General features: G+C 36.8%; 1 pseudogene; it reads left to right on the top strand.

The window, feature by feature from the left end:
- Positions 1–377: 377 nt before the first annotated feature.
- On the top strand, positions 378–747 carry LOC140625079 (UPF0538 protein C2orf76 pseudogene; annotated as a pseudogene).
- Positions 748–19045: the final 18298 nt, after the last annotated feature.

Here is a 19045-nt window from a genome sequence, read left to right as displayed (position 1 = left end):
ACATGATAATCAAATTGCTTAAACCAGTGATAAAATCTCAAAATCACTTAGAAAATATCTGCTGTATGTTCAGAAGAACAAAGCTATACAATTCTCACTAGAAACAATAGAAGAAAAAATAGAGGTGCAAGGTCTTTAAAGCATTGAAAGAAAAACATCTGTCAACCTCAAATTACATATCAATCAAAAACAGTCTTCAAAAAAGAAGAATATTGGGATAGCAATTTTGACTATTTACAGCCCTCATTTGCTGAGTGTCAGAGTAAAATAAAATGGGCAAAATATATAAATTGAGTTTTCCTTTGTGCACATATGTCTAGGATTCCCTAGGGAACCTACCTGTGAATGAAATTTTGGATCAAAAGGAATTTCTTCACATGACTTCTGGAGAAGTGACCATTACAGTTTGTCTCATTCATTCATCTGAGAATCACAAATACAAACCTGTAGTAGATCATGGAGTTAATTTGGAGTACAATGTAAAGGAATTTAGAGTATTTCTAAAGCAAGATGCCTCTTTAAGGACCAGCCTGCACCACCATTCAGAAATTATAAATATGATAAACTAAAGACAACTCATCAAGCAATAAATCAAAGACAGATTAACTTGTGTTGAGTTTGAAAAATGACAGACCCCTGTTAAAAGAAGGTAGTAATCTGAAAGCTAGAATCAACAATGAAACTGAAATTGCATTCTTCTGTGAAGAGGATTATGAGAACTACAAAGCTAATCCCATTTCATCCTAATGAAACCCTAATGGGGCTTCCTTTTTTGTATACCTGTATTAAACTCTTTATTCAACTAGTGAGGTTTTTGAAATTAACAAACAAAAACAATTTAAAGACTTATTTTTAAAAATTACTTTTTTCAGGCATACACAAGTTGTAATAATTCTTTACACAGAGACATGTTAAGACATGTTAAGAGAAGTCCTTCAGGTGGATGTACATTATATCAGATGCAAACCTGAATCTGCACACAGAAAGGGAAAACAACAGAAACAGTAACTACATGGGTAAATATAGGGACTTTTCTTTTTCACTTTAAACACTTTTCTTTAAAAGATAGCTCTCTTTTTTTTTTTCAAGATTTTATTTATTTATGAGAGACAGAGGCAGGCTCCATGCAGGGAGCCCGATGTGGGACTTGATCCCGGGACTCCAGGATCATGCCCTGGGGCAAAGGTGGCGCTGAACCGCTGAGCCACCCAGGGATCCCCTAAAAGATAACTCTTAAATACAAAGTAAGAATGCACTGGAATTTATAACATGCATAAATAAAATGTATGAAAGCAAAAGCATAAAGGCAGGTAGAAGAGAATTGGAAACTCTCCTTTAAAGAATTTTGTAACAAAATTTTGTATTTTTCTTATATTATAAAAGAAATGATAAAATATCACCTAAAAGCAAATTGTGATCAATTTTTTAAAGTGTATGATATAAACCCTAAAGTAACAATTAAAATAGCATAAAAATTTATAGCTTTTAAAAGGGATAAAATGAAATAATAAAAAATGCTCAGTCTCAAGGCAGAAAAAGAGAAAGTAACCAAAGAACAGATAGAGTATATAGAAGAACACTAACAAGATGGTCTGTTTAAACCCAAAGATATTTAAAAATCATATTAAAGGGGCACTGGGTGGCTCAGCCAGTTAAGCATCTGATTTTGGCCTCAGCTCAGGTTTTGATCTAAGAGTTGTGAGTTCAAGCCCTGTGTTGAGCTCCATGGAGCCTACTTAAATAAAACAAACAAACAAATAACATTAAATATAAATTGTGTAAACATTCTAATCAAAAAGTACAGATTGTCAAATTAGATAAAAAAGGACATTATTATTTTTAAAGATTTTGTTTATTTATTCATGAGAGACACACACACACACACACACACACACACACACACAGAGAGGCAGAAACAGAAGCAGAGACAGACATCCGCAGGGAGCCAGATGTGGGACTCGATTCCAGGACCCCAGGATCACGCCCTGAGCCGAGGGCAGACGCTGAACGGCTGAGCCACCCAAGGATCCCAAAAGCAGGACATTATTATATGCTGTCTATAAGAAACTTGCAATAAATATTAAATATAAAGACACAGCTAGGCTAAAAATAAAAAGGATGGATACAATACATATACCATAGTAACTTTAATCAAAAGAAATCTGAGGTGGTTATCCTAATTTTGGCAAATTAGATTTCAGAGCAAAGAATATAATCTGGGATAGAGAGGGTAATTTCATAATATTACAATGGGTCTATTTATCAAGAGGAAATAAGATTCCTAAATGTTTGTGTACTTAATAATAGAGTGCTAAAATAAACAAAGCAAAAGCAGATAGAACTGCAATTGACAAATCCACAGTGATTGAATATTTTAATACCCTATCTCAAAAATTACTAAAACAAGTAGAAAACAAATAAGGATATATAAAGACTTGAAGTTGGTATTGACCAACTTGACCTGTGTCAGTTATAAAATTCTCCACCCAGCAACAGGTGCTTTTCAAATGAATAAGTGAAAGTAAACACTTATTAAGATATACCATATTTTGGGCCATAAAACAAATCTGAATACATTTTAAAGGAGTCAAGTCATACTATGTAATGTCCTCTGAACAAAATTAAATTTTAAGTAAGTAGCCAATAACAGAAAGAGATCAGGAAAACCCACAATATTTAAAAACAAAATTAGATTAAAAATATAAAAAACAAAAACCAGATCTCATGGGTATAAAGAGCAGATTGTGGTGGTTGTCTGGGGTGGAGAGTGGAGGGTGAGCAAAACTGGTACAGGAGTTTGAAAAGGTACAGATTTCCAACTACAAAATGTATAAATCATGAGGATGTACAGCATGGTGACTACAGTTAATAGTACTGTATTGAATTCTTAAAAGTACCTAGAAGAATGGATTTTGAAAGTTCTCATCATGAGACAAAATTTTGAAATTATGTATGGTGGTGGATGTTAACAGAACTTATGGTGGTGATCATTTGGCTGTATATACAAATATCATTGTGTTGTATATACCTGAACTCATATAATGTTATGTCAGTTATACCTTGATTAAAGAAATTAAATAACATACTTTAATAGTCCAAGTTTCAAAGAGGCAATAAAAAATTAAAAAATATTTTGAACTAGATGGAAATAAAAACAACTTATGAAAATATATGGGATGTGGCTAAAGTAGTAGTTCAGGGGAAAAGTTGTAACACTAAACAACTTTATTAGAAAAGAAAAATAATTCTCAAGTTAATAATTTTGATTTTTGCCTAGTAAGAAGCTAGATAAAGAAAAGCAAATGAGATATAAGTTAAGAAAAAGATGAAAGAGGAAATGGATAATATTGAAAACATAAACCAAATAGAGAAAATCAATGAAAGTAAATGTTGATTATTTGAGAAGATAATAAAATTATAAACTTCTACCCAAAGTAATCAGGAAACAGAGAAGATGCAAATCATTAATATGAGTATTGAGTTAGGTGGCACAATCTACAGATATTAAAGATATTAAGGGAATATATGAAAAACTTAATGCCAGCGAGTATAACAAATTAAATGAGCAAATTTTCTGAAAACACAAACTTTCACAGCTCACAAGAGGAAGAAAAACTCATACCAGATAAGCAGAGTAGTCCTATATCTATTGAATAAATTAAATTTTGATTAAAACCTTTAGTTAACCTTTCCATAAACATTCAGTTTCCACTCTGACATGGGAACTTATCACTCCCATCCTCACAATGAGAAAAAGCTGAACAAATGGAAAATTAAAGACTTTTCTTGGGCCTAATAGGGAAAACTGCCTCCCTACTCCACCAAATCTGGAAAGATTTATCTGGTAGGAACAGTTGCATGGTTATTTTGATGAGTTACTGAAGACTGTGTGGACTTGAGAAAGATTGAGAAATTCTTGGGGGTAAAGCATTAGGGTCTCTGCATGTTTAGAGTTAGTCATTTGGGAGATGCAAATTAGAATGACAATAGGAGGGACGCATGGGTGGCCCAGTAGTTGAGTGTCTGCCTTTAGCTCAGGGTGTGATCCCGAGGTTCTCAGTAAGAGTTCTGCATAGGGCTCCCCACAGGAAGCCTGCTGCTCCCTCAGCCTATGTCTCTGCCTCTTTCTATGTGTCTCTCATGGAGAAATAAACAAAATCTTAAAAAAAAAAAAAAAAAAAAGAACCACAATGGGATACCATGATACAATTATTAGGCTGGCTAAAATTAAGAAGATTGTACATATCAAGTGTTGATGAGTATGTTGATGAATTTGAATCATCATCCACTGTTAGCAGGAATGTAAAGTTGTACAACCACTTTAGAAAACAGTTTGGAAATTTTTAAAAGTGTGGATATGTACCTTCCATATTACCCTACACCCCATTCCTAATATTTTCCCATGAAAAATGAAAGCATACATCGATATAAAGACTTGTACAAGAATGTTCATAGCAGCTTTATTTATAATAGCTCCAAACCAAAAAAAAAACTCTAGTGCCCACAGCAGGTGAATTGACAAACTGTAGAACATTCATACAATGTTATATTACTCAGAAATCACAAGAAAGTACTGATTCAGAAAATTTAAAAAGCTCAGTTTGGTTGCATCTTTCAACAATTATAGTTCAATGAAAGAAGGCAAGTCAACAAAGAGTACATAATTTATGATTCCATTTGTACAAGGATCTAGAAAATGCAAACTAATTTACTGTGGTGGAAAGCAGCTAAGTGATTACATGGGGAGGGGATGAAATGGGGTGTGAATCAGGAGAAATGGATTACAAAAGGCACCAGAAACTCTTTTAGGTGATGAATATGTTAATGATTTTGATTACAGTATTAACTTTGTGTGTACATAAATATATAAAAATTTATCAAATTGTTTACTTTATTCATGTGGATTTTATTTTATGCCAGTTATATGAAATAAAGTTGTTAAAGAATTACTGATCTAGGACTAGTGAAGCCTTTGGAGTTTTTGCAGTAGAAATGCAAAACTTGGGGCAGCCCGGGTGGCTCAGAGGTTTAGTGTTGCCTTCAGTCCAGGGCCTGATCCTGGAGACCTGTGATCAAGTCCCACGTTGGGGTCCCTGCGTGGAGCCTGCTTCTCCCTCTGCTTGTGCCTCTGCCTTTCTCTCTCTGTCTCTCTCTCTCTCTCTCTGTGTCTCTCATAAATCAATAAATAGGGATCCCTGGGTGGCGCAGCGGTTTGGCGCCTGCCTTTGGCCCAGGGCACGATCCTGGAGACCCGGGATCGAATCCCACGTTGGGCTCCCGGTGCATGGAGCCTGCTTCTCCCTCTGCCTGTCTCTGCCCCTCTCTCTCTGTGTGTGACTATCATAAATAAATAAAAATTAAAAATCAATAAATCAATAAATAAAATCTTAAAAAAAAAAAAAAGAAATGCAAAACTTTATAGAAGCGACTCTTCTACAATCCAGAGTACTGTTCAGGAAAATAGCCCTAGAAGAACAGATTACAATAACAAAACAACTATAAACCACTCTGTGTGTTGTATGGAAGTGTTGAATCACTGTATTGTATACCTGAAACTAATATTACTCTATATGTTAACTAACTGGAGTTTAAATTTAAAAAGTGAATGTATTAAGTAGTAAATTAGGTAAAATTAAATGGAGAATTAATGAGCCAAAATTGGCACTGAAAGAAGTCATTTAGAGAACAGAATAAATTGACTGAACATATTAAGGAGTGACTAAAAGACATGGAAAACATTTTAGAATAAATATAAGAAATAGGGTGCATGAGTGGCTCAATTGGTTGAGCAGCCAAATCTTGGTTTTGGCTCAGGTCATGGTCTCAGTGTCCTGGCATGGAGCCCTACATCAGGATCCACACTCAGTGAGGAGTCTGCTTGAGATTCCCTCTTCCTCCTTTTGCCCTTCCTCTCCTTGCTCTGTCTCTCAAATGAATAAATAAATCTTTTTTTAAAAAGATTTTATTCATTTATTCATGAGAGACATGGAGGGAGAGAGACAAAGACACAGGCAGAGGGAGAAGCAGGCTCCATGCAGGAAGCCTGATGTGGGACTCAATCTGGGTACCCTGGGATCACTCCCTGAACAGAAGGCAGACGCTCAACCACTGAGCCACCCAGGCATCCCAAATCTTTTTTTTTTTTAAAGAATAAATACAAGAGATATAATATGGAAAGAAGTAATGGGTAAGAATTTCATAGAAATCAAGAATTCATTAAATAAATAAAAATAAATAGAAACCTGGAGTCAGAGCGAACTTAAAGTATCTCAAGGAACAAGATACCATTTAAAAAGCCACCAGAAAGAAAGACAGATCATTTGAAAGGAGTGCCAATTGGATTGACACCAGTGATCCTATCAGACAAAATAGTGGCATAATGGAATTAGGCATACTTAGACATATTTAGGGCATAATAGAGGAATATATTGAAAATAACTGAGCAAAAAATAACTATCAACTGAGGATTCTATATATGTCTATACTACTTTCAAGAATAATAATTAAAAAAAGAGACAAAGACTGAGAGAGTTTACTAATCACAGACTAATCCTTACTGAAAAATCCATTAAAAGTTTACTTCAGAATGAAGACAATTGAATCAAGAAAGGAAGTATCCAGGTGAATAAAGAAATTAGTAAACAGAGTTAAAACAAAATTAACACTGACTGTGGAAAACAATCTTTAATACTGATTAATCTGAGAATTTTGAAAACAAGGTTTAATAAAAATAAAATTTAATAAAATTTAATAAAATAAAATTTAATAAAATTCTAGACAAAAATATAACGTGGAATTTATGGAGCAGCAAAGCAAGAATTTCAATGTCAGAAAAATCTATTTAATATGCCTAATTTAAACCTATAAAAGAAGAAAAAAATGAGTATTTCAGTAGATATAGATAAAACATTTAATAACAGCCTAATAGCCATATGTATGAGAAAAACAATGACAAACTGGGCACAGAGGGTGATGTCCTCAATTTGGTAAGGAACAATCTGCATAAAACCAAGAGGAAATATCACTTAAAATGATGAAATTTTGTTTGAATGCTCTCATTAAAGTCAGCAACAAAACAAGAATGCTTGTTATTATTACCCTGGTTACTGATCCCAGCCATTGCAATAAGATATGAAAATGGTTAAGATTTATAGTTAAAAACAATGAAATAAAATTGTTATTATTTGCAGACTATAATGTCAACATAGAAACTCCAAGATAATTGGCCCATAAGCAGAGTGAAAAGAATACAGAAGAATACAGTAAAGTTTCTTTAAAAAAAATTATTTGAGAGAGAGAGAGAGAGAGAGAGTGTGTGTGTGTGTGTGTGTGTGTGTGTGCATGTGCACAGAGAGGGAGGGCAGAGGGAGAGGTAGAGAAAGAGTCTCAAGTAGACTGTGCTGAGCACGGAGCCCAATGTGGGGTTCAATATTATGACCTTAAGACCAGGACTTGAGCTGAAGAGTAGGAGGCTTAACTCATTCTGCCACACAGGGACCCCATTCTTTTTAATGGTATGATCTTTACACCCAACGTGGGGTTCAAACTCACATCCCTGAGATCAAGAGTTGCATGCTTTACCAACTGAGCCACTCAGGTGCCAGCAAATTTTCCTCATAGAAACTTTATACAAAATAATACTATATTCCTATAGATCAGAAAACTTAAAAATAATTTTAAAAGATTGCTATCTACATGACAATAAAAGTATAATGTACTTGGGAAAAATTCAAAAGATACACTATTTGATCCAAAAATAGATTGACAGAATAGAATAGAGGGCTCAGAACCAGCCCACATATTTATTGAAACTTGGTATATGGAAGGTGGCATCTGGAGAGTGACATCTGTGCATTTAAATTACATGGAAGGGCAGAGGTTATCCAGGAGGAAGCAAAGTGAATTGGGTCTGTATTTCTAGTATGCAGTAACAAGGACAGGAACTGGATAAGTAGAAGATGGCAAAAACTCCTTTGAACCTAATTTGGTTCAGAGAGGCAGAGGAGGCAGGGCTACTCAAAGAACCATACAGACAAGCTATGTTCGCGGGAAATAGTCTGGCATTTTAACTCCATCTGTAGTATTAATACCAATCCCATGCTTATTCAAACTGGGAAGCGTTTGTCATCTTATTTTTGATTTATTCTATATGCTTAAAATATAAATCAAAACCAAACCTAACATTAATGACCACTATTATATTTAAATAGAAAGCTAAATGGAAGTATTGGCAAAATTCCCTCACATTGGCACCAGTGTGGAATAGCAGTAACTGATATGTTTGCCATACTAGCATATCATCTGATTTAGAATTGATTGAATCTCATAGATATCAGATTATAAATCAGATATGGATATATAGAAGGTGCTTATATAAGAAGTATCAGTGATTTTGGTTGTTCTGTTCTCTATGCAAACTTATGCTCCAGGGGAAGAGATTTTTGGTTGGGATGAACAAATATTCAGAGAGCCATAATTAAGACTAAAGAAATAAGAGCTGTATATGAAGGGGGATTGGATTTGTGATGCAAATAAGAGGCTGTAGCTGAATGTGTAGCTATACACGGCTTCTCCCTCCAAAGAATAACTGGTGTCTGAACTGTTTATCTTATTGTTGGCTCCCTGTTGATGGTGATAGGCTATGATACACTGTCAGCCACCTTGCCTGACTTTTTGTTACCTTATGCAATGTCAAATCCAGATACCATGGAACCTCAAGCTTATACAATTTAGGAATCCCCTTGAAGAAAACTAATAGGAAATTACAAATGCAAAATTAGGATCCAAGCTTTAATATTTTTCTCTTCTACTTTCATATTCATTGTCTAAATATTCTTAGATATTGTGATTCTTTTCCTGAGCTTCATGATTTCGACTATCAGAGGTTTTAATTTTTACTTAAACAAAGGAATTTATGACATGTTGAAGCTTCTGCCTGCCTACAGATCAACCCTGATAACATAGTATTGGGCATATTTTAAAATAAAATCATGTTCATATGCTGTAATAGAGCATGAAGAAATATTTTTCAGAACTGAATGCAGCCAAAGGAATCTAATTACTTCCACTATCTCCAAAGTTGGAATATTCAATCTTCTGGCATATGAACATCATTTTTTAAATCTCTAAAGTATCTTGTGGAATCCACAGTTTCTTAACCCACATTCCATCTTAAAAGACAAAGCTATCTGAAAAAGAAAGACACTACATACTTCCTGCTATTCCTAATATTTTGAGTTTAGATTTTTAATTTTGTAGAAGTAAAAATTAAGAAAAGAAATTTCCTGAGTCAGAACACATGGTTCAAGCTAAGCTCTTAGTCTGTGTAAATACCTATTATCTTACCTCTTGCTGAAACAACTAATATTGTTAGTAAAATATTATTAATATGTAATGTATGCTTTTATTTTATATATATGTGTTATAATTCTCATCAAATGTTTACCTGAAATTTTTAAAAAATATTTTATTTATTTATTCATGAGAGGCACAGAGAGAGGCAGAGACACAGGCAGAGGGAGAAGTAGGCTCCCTGCAGGGAGCCCGATGTGGGACTCGATCCCAGGATCCCAGGGTCACAACTTGAGCCGAACACAGATGCTCAACCACTGAGCCACCCAGGCATCCCAGAAAATGTTATTGGAAGCATATATACAAACGTCCATCTAATGATCCAGAGATCTTGTAATTTTGAGAAACATTCTTTAAGTTTCTTGAGACCCCTGAGAGAGTAAGAACCATTTAGCTGAAGGTTGCCTTAAAGGTCTGTAGGGTGTCTTGATGGAAGAATAGTGCTCAGTAAGGTGAATCATCATGGGTGAAGGCATTCTTATCCACTAAGATTCTCTCTTTGGGGAAGATCAAATCCACACAGAGGAGAGGCAATAGGCAGTATTTGATGCAAGGATATTAGGTGGTAGAAGTGAGCATGCACAGAGAGGTAAATATGACACAGGCAGAGCAGAAACCCCAGGATATGGAGCAACATCTTGTTTCTGAGACATGGCATGTTTACTGCGGCAGAGCTGCTGGAGGATTACTGGGGTGATTTTGGTGTTCTGAAGGATGTTGAATGATACTCTCTTCCCACCAGTTCCCCATGCTCCCTTCCCAGTCCCAGCGCTTCTTGTCTTACTTGCAGTTGTGACTTTGTTAAATTAACATTCGTTGGGGATCCCTGGGTGGCTCAGCGGTTTAGTGCCTGCCTTTGGTCCAGGGCGCGATCCTGGAATCCTGGGATCGAGTCCCGTGTCGGGCTCCCGACATGGAGCCTGCTTCTCCCTCCTCCTGTGTCTCTGCCTCCCTCTCCCTCTCTCTCTCTCTCTCTCTCTCTCTAAGTCTATCATAAATAAATATATAAATCTTAAAAAAACAATTAACATTGGTCAAGTAGGGCCCCAGTGTGTCAGATGGATTTAACAAAGGACCACAGGAGAATTAAAATAGATAATTTTATTACTCTCAAGTTTTGGAGGAGGTACAAGGCATGCTCAGAGAGACCCCATGGGGGAGGTTAAGGCAGCGTGCAGGCAGGATCTGGGGCACATGCCTTTATTGCAGTCTGAAGGTGAAGTGCTTTGGGGTTCCCTGGCTAAGGCCAGATTGGTCAATACAAACCAGAAAGCTCTGGGTTTTGGTGAACTTCGCAGGGGTCTTCTCTAAGGGGTGTGCCAAGGGAAGGCTCTAGGAGATAGAGACAATGCTTTTCTCAAGGGCGTAAGGGCAGTCATAACAGGAAATTACCTTTGCTTATGACTCTATGGGCTGTTATCTAGGGCATGCTCTGGGGGTGAGGTGGGGAGGCTTGTGTCAGTTCAAGACCCCTGCAGGCCCCTGGTCCCCACAGAATGGAGGCCGAGACAGCAATGGTATGGAGCAGACCTAAATTCTCAGCATTCAATTCACCCTTTAACGTCCCATTACTTAAGAGTGATTGCAATTAAATGAAGTCTATTTAATACAGAATAACTCTAATGATTAAAGTAGCCCTCTTAAAATCACCATTTTGTGATGAAGCATGCCATATCTGCCGTCTTCATCCTCATTTTCTTTCCATTTTTTTCTTTCCTCATGGATAATGTTCAGAATTTTGCTTTTATCCAGTAAAATCAGTTGTTATTCTAATGAGCTAAGGAAGTGCTAAATTTATTTAAAATTAAAGATTGGAGTTTAAATTGAAAGCTAAGGAATCTGAATCCAAAGGAACTCTTGTACATGACAGTGCTATGAACTCATTGGTGTTCAATTAACTGCATCTATGTGTAAAATGACCCAGGGCAGAAGAAGAACAGCCTTAAAACATCATGAAATAATAAGACATTGTTATTTATAACAATAAGTGAATATAATATGTCCAGTTTGATATGGAAGGAATTTTAGAGCAAGGTGCAGTTATTAAAACTGATCTTTGATCAGGACATGAAAGCTAAGAGCAGTTATTAAAAGCTACATACTTCCATCCTTTCCCTTTGTGAACTCAGATTGGAGATAATTTACAGACACATTACAACATAAACAGCATATGAAAGGTCCTGTTCCAGAGTAATTTGAGTTTCAGAGGAGAAATATTTTCTTTTTTCCCAATATGATTGCCAGAAATACTTTAAGCACAACAAAGTGACCCATTAGACTTTGATGCTCTCTACAGATTGGGTTGTTTTGGAAATAAGTAAAATGCTATCTTCTCACGGAAGCCACAAGTCAGCATTACTCACACATATTCACCCAGTCACCTCCTGACTTTCTCATCACAGGAAAGCACTTAGGGAAAACCACACCCTGGATAAGAAGAAGATCAGAGATAGATCTGATCAAGATGGATCTGTACAAGATGGATCAGTGTACAGAAACAACTGGGTAATATGCACCATTTTGTCAGAGGGGTCTTATTTCATAGGACATAGAAAGAGAGTGAAATCATCAAGCAAAACCTGTGTTTACCAAAGATTTGGGGGAAATGTCATAGGTACATAGAACTTAAGACACATCTCTAGTAAGGGGAGAAGAGAACTCCCATCTATTGGTTACTTGCTATGTATGGGGCACTTTCTATATCCTATCATAATTTAACATACAGGTTCCTTATGTTAATTTTGACGTAGCTGTCTGAATGAAATTTTGTCTTTACAAAGCATCAAAGACTTGCTGGTAGCCACTAATGATTTTGCTCCCAACCAGTTTACTTGCTCATCTCCTCTGCTATACTATTAGCTCTTGTATGGTCAGGGCCATGATGTGTTTTCACTGTGGTATTCAAGAGTTTTGCAGGTTGCCTGACACAAAGTATTACTTTAGTAAATGTATGTTGACTGAGCAAACAGAAAAGCCATTGGGCTGCCCCAGGTGGTGGTATATTATCCACCTATGGAACTATCCATACAGTGATTCCTCCTCCAGCGGAATATTTGAGTCTACTGTTAGAGAAAGCCAGATACTCTATTAAATATGCTCAGCACTACAACAATCTATGAGATTCCTCATCCCTCTTTTGTAAATGAGGAAACTCACATGCAGAAGGGTAAAGAAATTTTCCCAAAGTAATTCTTTCTTTTTTAATCTTTTTTTCCCCCAAGATAATTCACTCAATAGTAAGTGATCGAGCTGAGATTCAATAAACAGATCAGTCTGACACTGAAGGCTTCCCACACTCTTCGTCCATACTAAATTCCCAGGAAATTCCATTTTATCCTTTGGCTTCTTGACGTTTCAACTGACAAAGCCTCTCAAGGAAGCATTTTCCAAATTGGGGATGAGGTCTGGGAGAGCAGGCAGTGAGTAGTGTTTCTGTTGTGTGTGAGGATGAAATGCCTCTAACATCTTTGGGAACTTTACTGCCCTCCAGGAACATAACCCCTCTCTGAGTTACTTAGTCAAAATCAGCCTTTGATCCAGATAAAAGTTCTTTCTGGCACTCTCTGCAGTTCTCATTTGCCAAGAGAGATTACTCCAAAAGTTGCATTTTGGGATTCAGAATTTGGTTTTCACATTGTGTTGTTTTGCCATCGCCCTCAGCTTCTGACGCCCAGCAGAGTGCTGGCTCCTCTCTGCCTCCAGTCAAAGGGGGAGGTCCTTAAGCCCGGCACTTCTGAGTTATATTCTCTTCCACACCTGACTTCAAACACCAGGGTTCCTTAGGTAGTCTCCTATCCACCACTCTCGTCTCAGGAATGTGAGAAGAAATATGCAGAGTTGGGGGTGCCTGTGTAGCTCACTATGTTAAATGTCCAACTTTTAATTTCAGCTCAGGTCATGATCTCAGGGTTGTGAGATCGAGCCCTCAATGGGCTCTGTACTCCGTGGGGAGTCTGCTTGGGATTCTCTCTCTCTCTCCGTCTGCCCCTCCTCCTGCACGTGTGCACTCTTTCTCTCTATCTCAAATAAATAAATAAATAAATAAATAAATAAATAAATAAATAAATAAAAAATAAATAAATCTTAAAGAAAATATGGAGAACTGTTTTCTCAGTTCTGACAATTCAGTTGCTTCTCTCTACTCCCCAGTCATGCAGGAGTTACTTCTCGTATTTGCTACCTCCATGTTACCTTTGCAGTTGTTCAGTGCCTTATTGGTAATTCTTGACATAAAATTCTTTCTGTTGAAGTAACTGGTGTGTAGGTTTTGCCTCATGACTGAGTACTGGCTGACACAAGGATTCGGCAGCAGGAGATGAAACTTCCTCCTTTTCATCTAGAGAAGAGCCATTACGGTTACTCAGAAACTTTGTGAATCTAGGTTTTATTTTTTTCAAGTGTTCAGGACAGACTGATGGATGTGTGTCTGGGGTCTACTCTGGGATCAATCAACTTTGCTAAATGGGAAAGGGTCAGGTAGTTAAAATGTGTTTCACTGGGAGCTGGCCCCAGAGAAGGAGAAATTATGTGAAGGGCATATACTATATAATTATGATTTGGGATAATTCAACAGTCCTAAAGGACTCTGTCTGTCCTTTTAAAAAAAGATTTTATTTATTTATTCATGAGAGACACACAGAGAGAGGCAGAGACAAAGGCAGAGGGAGAAGCAGGCTCCCTGCCAGGAACCTGATGCGGGACTTGATCCCAAGACCCTGGGATCATGACCTGAGCCAAAAGCAGATGCTCAACACTGAGCCACCCAGGGACCCCAGGACTCTGTCCTGAATCACAAAAGGAAGATAGCAGTATTCCCTGCAGATTTGGTATTAATTCTATTACACCATATTCTATTTTTAAAAGTTGATAAAAAAAAGAGACATAATTTAACTTGCCATTGATAGGAAGAAAGAGAAAGAGGGGATTGGGGGAGGGAGGAAAAAAGAGAGAGAGAGAGAGAATATGAAGAACAAAGTAGTTAAGAGTAATTTGGAGTTACTAATGGATTTTACTCACCAAACAAGTATCTCTGCCATGCTCACATCCAGAAATGTAGTCATACTGCTACCTAGTGAGTTCTGTAGAGGAAATATTTATAAGAAGTCTTGGAATTCATTAGTTCAAAATCATAGAATGTGAGAGCCAGAAGGAATCTTATGATTTATGTTGATTCCTTCTTTTGACAAATTGAAAAACTGAAATTTAAAGAAGTCAAATAGCTTGCTTAAGGCCATCCAATTTGCTGGTGGAGATCAGAGACTACACAGAATCTCATTAAAGGAAGCTTAACATTTGATAAATATTTATTTAGCCTTGTGTCATATCTATTAATTTAAAAACATTAATTGGTGATCTTTCAAAAATACATAAAGGCAGAGAGAATAGCTTACTGAACCCTTCCTTACATGCCTGTCACCCACCATCAATAATACATGCTCATTATAGTTAATTCATAAATAAATCCTTTATTTATTCCTTTTTGAGCTACAATAGTTGGTATATTTCAAGGAATTCGTCCTTTTATTTTCTTATTATTCTTTGAATAGATGGAAGATCTGTAATGATGTACCTCGCCCATTCCTGATATTGGTAATGTGTGAATTTTCTCTTTTTTTTTTTTTCTATATTGATCTGACTAGAGATTTATCTGTTTTATTGATCTTTTAAAGTGTGAGTCTTCCAATTTTGTTCTTCTTTTTCTATATTGTTTGGCTATCCTGTGACCCATGAATTTTAGGAAATATAAATTTTAGGATCAGCATTTTTCTTTTATGGCAGCTGGGCAATTGATTTCTTTATGTTCGTTTTGTATCCTGGAACTTAACCAAATTTGTTGATTAGTTCTGACAGTTTTGGTAGAGTCTTTAGGATTTTATATACATGGGATTATAGCATCTGCAAATAAAGATAGTTTTACTTCTAGCTTTCTGATATGGATGCCTTTTATTTCTTTTTCTTTCCTAATTGCTCTGGCTGGGACTTCTAGTACTGTGTCAAACAGTAGTGGTGAGAGTGGACACCCTTATTTTGCTTCTGATCTTAGAGGAAAAGCTTTTCACCATTCACCATTAAGTATGTTAGCTGTGTGCTTGTCATATGTGACTTTTATTATGATGAGATATGTTCCTTTTACACTCACTTTGTTGAGAATTTTTATCATGAAAGGATGTTGCATTTTGTCAAATGCTTTTTCTGCTTCTATTGAGATGATGATATGGTTGTTATCTTTCTTTCTATTAATGTGGTGAATCACATTTATTGACTTACATATGTTGAAATATTCTTGCATGCCAGTGATAAATCCTGCGTGATCATGGTGTATGGCCCCCTTAATTGTGCTATTGAATTCAGTTTGCTAATATTTTGTTGAAAATTTTTGCATCTATATTCATCAGAGTCATTGGCCTCTAGTTCTCTGTTCCTGGCATGTCCTTATCTGGCTTTGGTATTCGAGTAGTGATGACCTCAGAAAATTGAGTTTGTGAGTATTCTCTCCTCTTGAAGTTTTTGGAAGAGTTTGAGAAGGATTGGTGATAATCCTTTAAATGTTAGGAACAAAATGTTTTAACAATAGGAAGAAACTTGGGAAGACTGTTTAATTAGAATCATTCTTATAATAGGGCCTATGCTAGTGATTGACCTCAGACCTTGCAGAGGCAGTATGAACAACAGTGTTGGTTCCAAGGTGAAAAGGGATGGGGAGCCAAAGGAGATGGTGCAAGGGGAGTTTGTAGATTTCTAATTATTAACCTGACACATCTGTGTAACTGCCTGCTCCATATTGTCACAATTTCTCTTTTTTTCTTAAATCTGATCTCCACCAATCCTTTATTTTTACCACCGTATGCAGGTATCTTCCAATTTCCCCTTCCATATGTACTTTTCACTCTGTTTGCCCCAAAATGCTGACCCACAGCAATAGGCTTCCTATTTCTCCAGCTTCAAGCTGAACTTGGCTGATAGAGAATTGCAGGTATTGGGGGGTGGGGTGGTTGGTGATGAGGTCAGGATATTTATTTCCCTGGTTCTCTCTCTTCAGGGTCTCCTTGGACTTATTGCTTTCTTCTTGAATGATGAAGGGCCACAGTGACTTCCACATGACCCTCTCCACACAGTTATTTCTCCAGGTTCTAGTTATGTTTCCATCATCATTCTGTGATTTCCCTGGTGCCTGCTCAAATCTTTGTACATAACCCCTTTGTTAAACTCTCCTCAAATTTTTTTGAGTGTGCCCAGCTGTTTCCTGGTGGGACCCTGACTAATATAATCACCACGCTCACCATCTTGCTGTCTTCCTCACTCTATTATCCTTTCTTTATTTGAAGGAAACTAAGATGAATGCCTTTTCCTTGCAAAGCATATGTTTTAGTTAGATTTTTGTTGTTGTTGTTGGTTTGCTTTTTTGTTTGTTTCTAGGTTTCAAGGAGCTAAGACACGCTCATGCTGCCTTAAGTAATATGAGTTTATCATGAGGCCATCAATAAGATAGTAATTTCTATTACAAAGTTATCTTTAAGAAGAAGAGCTGATATTTCACAAAGCTAGATCTCAAGGGAACTGGAAGGCAGTCTACTTTCTTTTAAGTCATAATCCTGACAGAGTACCAGGGAGTTGTAGCCATATTTTTCTAGGTTCTCTCTTGACCTTATCCTCTCCTTGGGATCCTGGGATCATACCCATACCCTTTGGAACCAGTAAATCCAAGGCCATAGGCTTGGTGGCTAGGTATTCTGGGTCATACATCTGATAGCCTTGGCTTGAATCCTGACTTTACTAACTGGCTGTGTGCCTTGGGCAAGCTGTTTCATATTTTCTTAGACTTAGGCCACTTGTAAAATGGAAATAATGACTAATCTTATTTTATTTGATTTTGGGGAAAAATTCAATCTGAAAATGATGGGCTGGGTAAAGAATAAGTGCTCAACAAATAAATGTAAGGTACTGCTATGATCATTTCATTATAAGCAAAATTGTTTTGGTAATGACTTAGGAGAAAGTAAGTCACTGAACCCCCAGTTGAGCTACCAGCTCAAGGCAATAGACAAGCCTCTGGCGTTTACATGATGTGATCAAGGACTGTATACAAAGTTACTGAAATGGGCATAACCAGGATCAAGATCAACTATTGTTAGGATACCTTGGGAGACTGGTCACAGCATCAGCTAAACAGTGAACACTGGTAAGCTGTGTGTTTCAGTTGCTAGATGGGGCTCACTCACTCCCCCATGGAGTTGGGTTGGAATAATCTCTCAGGTCTAGGGAGCAGACATTCTCATTCATCTCTCATGGCAGGGATCCGATCCGATCCGATCCTATCCTATTCTATCCCCCTATCGTATTCCTTTAGTGTGATAGCAACTTCTCACTGTCTCTGCTATATTCTGGGCATCATATTTTGGCTTTTGGGTCTTCAATTCTCTATGTCTTCTTTTCGGGCTCTCTCAGAGAAGTATATGATCAGTATAGGTGGTCACCACCCTCCCTACTTGGCAGAACTTTCCTGTTAACCCATCCCATGGGCCAAAGGATTCCTGTGGGCTGACTGCCTTTGGGTCTGGAGTCCATTCCTTATTAAATCAGCTAATCCATAATTTGGGGGGTAATGTAGCAGTAGCATGGTGACTGATGTGAAAGTAGTTAAGAAGGAGCCCATAGGCAGGAGTCCCTTAGAAGGAGCTTTGCACATAATAGGTGTTTCAGAGATTTGGCCTACCTAGTAAAGAATATAGATGCTACCACCCATATGAATTGTATGGCATGTAAATTATACCCAAATAAAACTTTTTGGTGGGAATGGAGCAGAAAAGACAAATGACACTGAATAGAGTGTGTGTAATGACCATTGAGGGGCACGATTGACACCAAATATTGGTTGACCTCTACCATGTGTCAAATACCATATTAACTGTTGAATATAATATTTTTGAAATAATACTTGGGTATTATACTGGGGTATAAAATCTATATTTCACTTCTTGGTAGAAATACAATGTGGATGGCATTGCAGCATAGATTTTTGTTTCTCTTGGCTTGTGATAAAAAGCTATATTTCTATATCTTGTCCATTATGTACAAAAATATTTATGGAGTGACACAGAATGTCAAAGAAATTTATGTTTCAGATCAGGCAAACTTTCCCTCTAAGCTATCACTTCAGATATTGAGTAGAATTGTAATTTTGGTAACTCAATATCTAACTGACAATATAAAACTAACTGTACATATTTTTTTTCATTTCCTGGAGAAGTAAAAAAGTAGTTCTTGCCCTCACAATGAAAATAATTTTAAAGCTGCTACTGTTATAGGTATATAACAATTATTTTCATGGTCTTGAATCAAGCTGTTTAACCTACCATTTCCACAACTCACTCCTTCCTTCCTTCTATCTTTATTTCCTACCCCCTTCGCTCCCTCCCTGTCTACCTTTCTTTGGATCTGAGTAGAAAATGGGTGAGAGAATATAGAAGAAATGACTGTTTTGTTTACCTAAAGGACCATTTTCAGCTCCAGTCCAGCGAAGATAGTCATTATCTCTTTTTCTTTATATAGGCATATATAATGGACACTTTGCCATATTTACATATTGCTTAACATTTATTCACTTACCTGCTCAGCAAATAGTTTTAGTACTTTCTTTGTGTCCGGGTATAGTCTTGCTACTGGATATTAAAATGCCAACAATGGTCCTTTTACA

This window comes from Canis lupus, chromosome 3, assembly GCF_048164855.1.
Source record: "Canis lupus baileyi chromosome 3, mCanLup2.hap1, whole genome shotgun sequence".
In the NCBI taxonomy this organism is placed as follows: Eukaryota; Metazoa; Chordata; class Mammalia; order Carnivora; family Canidae; genus Canis; species Canis lupus.
The sequence above is the reverse complement of the archived record's forward strand: the minus strand, read 5'-3'. Positions and strand labels throughout refer to the sequence as shown.